An 8,471-nucleotide genomic window follows, 5' to 3' on the forward strand; every position below is an offset into this window, starting at 1 on the left:
GAACCTGCGTGTGAAATACTTGGTTACTAAAACACCCACTTGTGTCAGAATAGAGCTGAACTGACAGAATTAAATACAATACAGTTTTCTCTTTCTTCCAATCAACCATCAAGTATTTTGAAAATCATGCCAGAAAATCTGTGCCAGAACTCAACATCAAAGCAAAATGTGGAAATTTTCTGCATTAAGCATGCATGTGCTCAGTCGGGCGGAGACCGCAGCTTCTGTGAGTTTTGGGAGAAGTTTGCCTTTGATATTTTAATGTCCCATGGAGCAGGATGGGCAGGGTTAGAGGAGAGGTCAGGCTGACTGTGCAGGACTCTAAACAGCCCCCCACAGTAATCCACTATTACTGTCACACCCCGCCCCTGGGCCTCAGGTGGCGGCGTGACTCTACCATGAAACTGCTCATAGAGAGCTGTAGCCTGGGACAATAAACCAACGCAAAAGTTACTCAATATATACAACGGCCATTCAGTCTTGGGTCGCAACATATTTGACTGTGATTTAAATGTGGTGAAATTTTGAATGTTGCTCCGACAGCAAGAGCTTTGTTTGTCATTTGCACAATATCCTGTTTGGCTGCATCCTGTTTTCAGAGAAAGATGCAGGCAGAGAAAGGAACACCAACCAGCCTGTAGAAATAATGTACACTCAGGTGACCCTCAGACTGCTTGACATACCTTTTTAGCATAAAAAAAAACCCTGTCCTGTGGACAAATACTCTGGACCCCCGAGGCCTATCAGTGCAGACATTCAGCCTCAAACTCAGAGAGCTGACATTCCTTTGCCACGTGCCCAAAAGAGCTCTGAACTGCTCCATCAGCATGAGTCCAACACTGTGCTCGCCCTCTCACTAACTCCACCAGCCAGGTAATCACAGGTCCACCTCCATAGATTTTTGGAGAGGAATTCACCCTGATTGTCAGTGAGTGACGAGTGATGACTGAGACAGGCATGATATATGATGCAGGTGCTTTAATCTTTCATGCATGGCAGCAGACTGTGATGGGAAAATTGCTGTGTATTCTAGCATGTGGTATGTGGAGTGTTTGGGGCCTACATTATATCTTCTATGCAGCGAAGTAATTTGTTTTGACGGTTGAGTTTAAAATTTGAGGAAGCGAGACGTGTATTTCAGGCCGAAAAAGAATAAAAATATAGTGTGCAAAAGCAAACTTGCATTTTCATAACTGCTGTTTGTGGCTGTCTTTTCACAAGAACAGCTAATAATAATTTTACGTTGACATCATTTTATTCTAAGCTTTGGCTAGCATTCAACAATCTCTTGAGCCTTTGGTGGAAAGTTCAAATAAAGACATGTTGACTGCACTTATGCTTTCACGTTTCAGTGCGAGTAGAGTGGTTAAAAAAAAGGCACAACTATTGGAACCATCTGCTGTACGAGTCTGCGAGGACTAATGAAAAGGTACCACTTACTGTCTTCATAGCCAAGTCAACACTCAAACTGCATTGTCTCAGACAAGAGTCCAATGACTTCACCATCTCAGTCTGACAGAATGGAAAGTCACTTGTGGGCAGTGGGCAGACTGAACAAACCCACAGAAAGGCTGTAAAAATACAACTAATGACAGACGAAGCGGAAAGAATACACACACACACACACCATACATCACCACCAAACTATATAATGCTTAAGAGGATCAGAGAGTTTAATAGCGAGCAGGTTTTGGTCTTCTGTCTGTTAACAAAATGATCTGATTGAGTGAAAGCGACTGTGGCTAATTCAGAGAGAGAAGAGCAGAGCTTAATTTTATAGTAAGGAGCTTGGGGTTTATACAGTGATATCTGTAGTTTATTTGATTTAACAAATAAAGCACTTCTATCTCCTCATACTTTACGTATCATTTTACTGTTATTTATGTTATTACTTTACTGTATTGTAGCATATTATCCAAGGAGAAAAGTGTATGTAACTTGAGTGGTACAAAGTCATAGGATGGATCTGCGACTGTATATATTGAAATAAAAGCACTGCTCTGTGTTTGAGAGACATAGCAAGCTATCAGTTTCCAGTATGATAGAGGGGGAATGTTAGGAATGTAAAAAATGTACCTGTCACACCTGGATGGCAAAAAGAAAGAAAAAAACAAAACATGCACAAGTACTCTTTTATACACATACACACATCCTCTCACATTCTTGCAACATACAAAGTTCTTATAATATTAAAAAGTTTCTTTTTCAAATACTTATGCAACGCTTCATTAGTAGTCTGCAACGCCAAGAGCCAGACAGGGAACAAATAATTCGATTTTAAGTCTCATCAGTCACTTTTTTACCACAGTGAAGGGTCATCATGACATATATGAGTGACATATATCAGGTTTTGACCACACCGGCAATACTTTGTTGAATTGGATTCTTGTCACAGAATAATTAATTTAATACATTTACATGTACAGTACTCAGTGTCATTTTCATACAGTCAAGTCTTCTATTGAGGTTTATGAATGAAGCTTCAGATATTTGTTGTTGCATTTTATGACACAATCACCCTAAAAAAATCATCACAAATACTCAAACAGAATCCCCATTTTGAATAAAGTGATACATCTGATTAAATTTTTTTATTAATAAATCATAATTCTTTAAAGATTAAATGTAACTTATGATGTTGTTAGATTGTTGCTAAACAGCCTGTAAATACAGGTGCATGCCCTCCAGTGTGTTTGGTAAGTCAGAGAGCAAACCATTTTTTTGTTTCTTTGTTTGGTTGGTTGGATTTTTAATTGCAGTGAAAATGTTGGTTTTGAAAGGCTACACTGCAACAGATATGGACTGAAGCAGAATATTTGGTTAGATAAGAACTTGATATTTTTGTTGGATGTTGGAAATGTTTGAATCACACAAGCGCCACTACTGGAATCTAATTCTACAAATAGTACAATACTAATAATATTAGTAATAATATTAGTGTAGCCTTATCTTTATCTGCAACTTTGCAGAAATGCTGTGTTTAAATAGAAAGAAAAGTCATGCAAAGAAAATAAGCTGTGCAGCGTTCAAATAATGATTTAGAATTTGATTGTCAACTTTATGAATGAAGCTTCAAACTATTCAGCACAGCCCTAGTATTTGACCACCCTAAATGTGATTATGTGTTTGCCAGAGCTATTTGCAATAGCCAGTCCTATTTAAAGCATACAGTATAACTGTTACAGTGACAAAACTGTAAAGACTAAGCGTCAGACCAGTGACGTAATGTTTTCATTTGTTTTTACAGAGCACATAGCTTCGGGCTATCAGAATACAATAGGAAGCTGACAACACAAGGAAAACATTTGGGAGTGCTGGGAAATGCACATACTGTAGTGTAGCCAGCCAGCAACCGTAATTACAGACTGGACTGAAGAAAACCAGGAAGGAACCCTCCGTAGGCCCGATAAGCAGGCAGTGTGCTTCAGAAAACACTGCACTCATGTGGACTTCAGACCGCCGGCTCTGCCCTTCACCAGGCCCCAGAGCTCCACAGCATTATCTCAGCTCTCTGAAATCTGGCTGCGTGTTCAGGCAGTGGTGCCAAAACAAAAGATCTGTCACGAGCAAGGTAGAAACACTGGCATAAGGCAGTAAATGTCAGTCAACTTCAGAGGAGAAAACTGTCCATTTACACAAACAGGAGCAGGCTTGTGAAGCTTCAGGGCTGCTGTCTGTAGGCTCGTCTGGCCCACGAGGCGTGTTCACCACATGGCTCCCTTGGAGAATGATTTAACTGGACCTACTGAGCACAAACTAATGCCTGCCCAGTTACTGACACAAGCAATTCACTGGTGCAATTATTCTGAGCCCAACTTTACATTCTCATGTGCTATAATTAATTAGTCTACTGAATTTGTTATAATTTACAATGAGTGTGCCCAATGTTATGAAATACAGAAAAACTGACAAAGAAAAGCCATCAGAACTTAACAAACTAGTGAACATACTCCTAAAATGTATTAAGCATAAACTACAAGGTGAAGACAAGTTGCAAACTGCCTGACACTGAGGGTCAAAGGTCAGTGTGTGTCTTTCATTCATGCATGTCACAGGAGGGGCACAGTGAAGGTTTACATGGCGGTATTACTCCCTGGCAGAAATAGCAGATTCAGTAAAGCCAGGCTCAGAATAGACAAGTGTCATGTTGCAGAAGAAAACAGCACATGACTCAAAAAGATATCAACAGGGCCAGACTCTGTAAACAAGAGACCCTGTAAACAAGTCTACATCAGACGAACACTAAAAATGTGCAAAGTTCAAATCAATAACAGGCAGGGGTCAACTGTGTTAAACTGCATCAGGACTGAAGCTTCTCACAAGACTTAAAAACAACTGGACACTACTGACTTGCTGCAACACCAGGAGTGTTTTGGTATGAATCATGAATCTGAGTGAAGCTACGAAACAGATCAGATGCCTTATTTTACATTTCAAAAAGCTCAGAGTGCTGCCGCAAAGTGCGTGAGCTCCCTCAGACACCTCCCATGCAAACTCTTCCTGTGGAGTGTGTCTGGTTTCCTGTCCAGATCAAAGCACAGAGGAGAGCTGCCTCTGTAAAATTCCACCTCTGTGATTTTAAAGCATGACTAAGATACGTTTAAAACCCCTTTTCGGTGTGCTTCTGTCCCTGACCAGATGGAATGGGTTAATGATATCCTGTGGTGAGGTTACCACAGCAAAGTTTCCTTGTGCCTCCTACAGTGGCTCCATCTTTAAGTAAGCTATTGATTCAGCTGTGATGTGTCCCAGCATATCTAAGAGGTGGCAACATAAATTTATATTCTTTAATACTGCTGTGTATGGGCTAGCAGAGAATACAGAACATGTCCTCCCTATGTCCGAAATTTCCTATCTATTCTTTGTGGCTAGTGCCTGGATTCATGTGTCCATTTTTATGTCGTGGAACAAGGAAGGAAACATATTGCAGAGAGGAAGGAGAAAGTTTACGACACCTCCCCGGCAATATTGAGCACAGGCTTCCACTCACAGTTAGTCTATCAGGCTGCTTGAAACATTGTTTTCATCCACAGCATGACGTCTTCACATATCTTTATTATGTTCGTCTGTTTACTGATTCATTCATTCACTGGGACTTTTATCCACTGATTTATCTGTTGAATTGTTTGATCTATGTTTCTCTTTAAATACTATATATATATTTGTTATTTCTAAAATTAAAATGTTAAGTATCTAGCCTTAATAATTGCATCTGATAGTATACATTTTATCTTTACGTCTATGCAAAAAGCTTACAACAACTCTGCAACTCTATGCAAAAATGCCACAGTAAGAGCAGCTTAAAGACTAAAGTAATCATTAAAGGTCCAGTGTGTACAATTTAGGGGCATCTATTTGCATAAATGGTACATAATATTCATCATTCATCACCTAAAAGTAAAAGTCCTTGTGTTTTTGTTTATATCTACAAACGCAGTGGCCCCAGGATCCCAGGAAGTGTGCTGAACTTTGAAGTCAAATTTCACAGTGGACAAACAGTGAAATTATCCATCACATGATACCACTGGGCCCAAGAAGACTTTTTCCCAGACGTATATCGGGAACAGTATATAAATTCTAATAGCACTCCTAATTAATAGTTCATTTCCAAAAGTGTATTTGCGGTGGACCACCACAATGCAAATGAATGTGTGGGAAACCCTGGAAAGCCTAGAAAAGCCACAAGATTAAATCATTTTATTCCCATTCAAGTTAATGGAGCCCTAAACTGGAGGTTTCTAGTACCAACATGGACCCAATAATACAGAAGTAGCACTAAGCATCCATCCAGCGTCATACCAACACCGTATCTAGCTCTCTTAAACATTCCTGAGTGGTCCTCTTCTATGGAGTCTGCCATGTTGTTCTACAGTGACCCTGAACAGACAAATCAAACACTAGCTCTAGATAGGGCCATTTGCGTTTTTGCAATGGACACTGTTCTCCTATACGCTCGGCACACTGAAGGAATTTTACTTGTGCAGCCTCACTGCTACATGCCACTAAATTCTTCACACTGGACCTTAAAAAACACTAATACCTTACAGGTGAGAAGTCCTGCATGCAGTATGTAATATTCAATCATGAAGAGGTAGTCAACATCATTTTTAGACTTTCCATGAGCATCATCATAATGTAGGCCTTCGTTTTGCTGCCTGATTGGAAGGACCTGTGCAGCTTTGTGAAATGCTGTTTTTATCTCCGCACACTGTTGTTAAGTCAAACTCCAGTAAAGCTGGTAATTACAAACTAAAAATGAAAAGCTGGCACAAGAATTTTCAGTTGTCAGCCACTGAAGCAGTGTTTAAGCCTATCATGCTAAGAGGGTTTTTTCCAATACATTTTGGCAACAGTCAAAGAACAGTTTGAAAAATGTGGAAGTACGTATGTAAATGTCAACAGAAGTTCTTTGTTACACCAGTTCCTCTGTGTGTCACAGTGCAGACCAGGACATACATTTGTTCATACAGCTCTGACAAAACGCCTTGTGATTTTAAGATGTTTGTATGTTCTCTCAAAGCTCAAAGGTAACTGTATTTATTAAAAGAAAGAGAACATGTATCTGTAATCACTGAGCCTGTACAGAACATACGCCTTGCAGCTATTTCACAGAAAACACAAGACCGTTTGATAAAGCAAGTGCCAAAACACTACTTATCTTATTGAGCATTGCATTGTTTATGGTGTTGCTCCATAAATTTCAATCATAGCACATGAACGATTCAAAAAGGGCTTACTGAGAGGGAAATTCCTGCAAGAGGAACGTTGAAGTTTACGCACAGAGAGCTTGTTAATCACCAGGAACATAAATCACACGAACCATCACTGTCTGGTCCAGATGCTATATGTATGAACACTGTTTCAATGTTAGCACGTTCACTGGCACAGCCACATCTTCAACGATCTTAAAGTACACAGGAAATGATTACTCACACAGCATGGGAAGGAGAAATACCACTGTTTGTATGACTCTGTTGACCCTCCCTAAATATGTTGCTGAACTAATTCTGAATCATCTTGCAAAACACATGAATCATACCAGACTGAGGGCTCATGCCAAATGTAGAAACGTGAAAGCTTTTTTTGCCTCATTGGCCCAAATTTGAATCTGACTGTTTTTTCCTGCTTCATCAGGAATGCGGTGCCCAAAGTTCAGCTGTGAATTTGATCGGCAGCAGTAGCTGCATATTAACTTGTAGCCACAGGAGAAAACACTGACAGTCGCAGTTTCTGTCACTCACTAAGCTTCATTCAGTGAGCCAACAGTTCATCCTGTCAACACCACACCTTTCTTCATTATGCAGTTTGCTGCATCACAACCCTGAAGACAGACTGAGTGCTATTTACAGTGTGGAAGCTGCTGAGCAGGTGGAGTTAAGAAAGGCTGAAAAGAGTTAAAGAGAGAGAAGAGTTCATTAACTTTTCCTAAAAGGACAGCTTTAAGTTAATGGTGGGATTTAAAACAAAATAAACCCAGATGAGGAATGATTGTAACCTGGATTTACCTATTTCTCTCCTTGAACTTCCAACTAGAAAAGCTTTAAGTCCACTTTTTACTTTGTTTGCACAGTATGAAAAGCAGCTGCAGTCACCCAGAAGTGATTTATGCTCAAAAGTGATTCATGACTTTGACATCAGCATAAGAAAAATGCAGATTGCGCAAGCGGAGATAACCTTTTTGTTATCAGAGACAAGCCCAGATGTCTGACTCCTCTCAGACTGCGTTCAATCACCGCGATCACAATAAAACGCCAGGTTTAGCACGTGTTCATTAAAGTCCAAACTCACCAGAAACACACTTACTTACAGTTACAGCCAAATGGCAGCACGACAAACCAACATCATCTCACTCAACTTCCTAAATTAAACCAATGTAATGCCCATTGGCAGTTCATACAGTAAACCATGGGCTAAAACTTTTATTATTGCCTAACCTTTAATGCAGCCTGGTTGTCACACTCCAGCCCTTGTCAAACTTGCTACTGGAGCACAGGTTACATTTTCAAACAAGGAAAACAGCACTTCTGTCAGGTGTCTAAGCCCACCACCACCCACTTATTTGAAAAAGACACAAAACCTCAAGGTGTCAAACAAAATAACTTACCTCATATCTCAACCCAACTCTTCTTCCCTCCCGGTGTTTTAGGTGAGACGCGGTGCTGGGCTGCTGTGTGAAGTTTGTCGGTCCTCAGTCAGCCTGACAGGCAGCAGTTTCTCTGTGCAGCTGAGTCCAGCGTTTGAGGGCGGGGCTGCAAAATCAGACACATCCCTGAGCGGCTACTGTGGCTGCAGCTGTTTCATCAAAACGATCCAGACTCACTCATGCCAAAGACATATTTCACGACGAGACCGACCACCCGCCGTCTGATGATGGCCTCCCCACGCGAATACATGACTTATTACACAGCAGGTTAGATTTATGGGGTCGGACTGAATCTAGGTGGGCTGCAAATAGAAGATATAAAAGATAA

The 8,471-nt window shown here is 40.5% G+C and overlaps 1 protein-coding gene across 5 annotated transcripts in view; it reads right to left on the bottom strand.

Annotated features, from left to right (window-relative positions):
- The window catches only part of mical2a (microtubule associated monooxygenase, calponin and LIM domain containing 2a), a 41,995-nt gene extending 33,734 nt beyond the window's left edge, over positions 1-8,261 (bottom strand). For all 5 annotated transcript variants that reach the window (XM_088077585.1, XM_042488580.2, XM_088077590.1 and 2 more), the window contains exon 1: positions 8,105-8,261. The gene's annotated coding sequence lies outside the window, so the exon portion shown is untranslated. The remainder of the gene's footprint in view (positions 1-8,104) is intronic.
- Between the last annotated feature and the right edge of the window lie 210 nt (positions 8,262-8,471).

The sequence above is a fragment of the Plectropomus leopardus genome, chromosome 1 (genome assembly GCF_026936395.1).
Source record: "Plectropomus leopardus strain MGB_pleo_1.0 chromosome 1, ASM2693639v1, whole genome shotgun sequence".
NCBI classification, from domain to species: Eukaryota; Metazoa; Chordata; class Actinopteri; order Perciformes; family Serranidae; genus Plectropomus; species Plectropomus leopardus.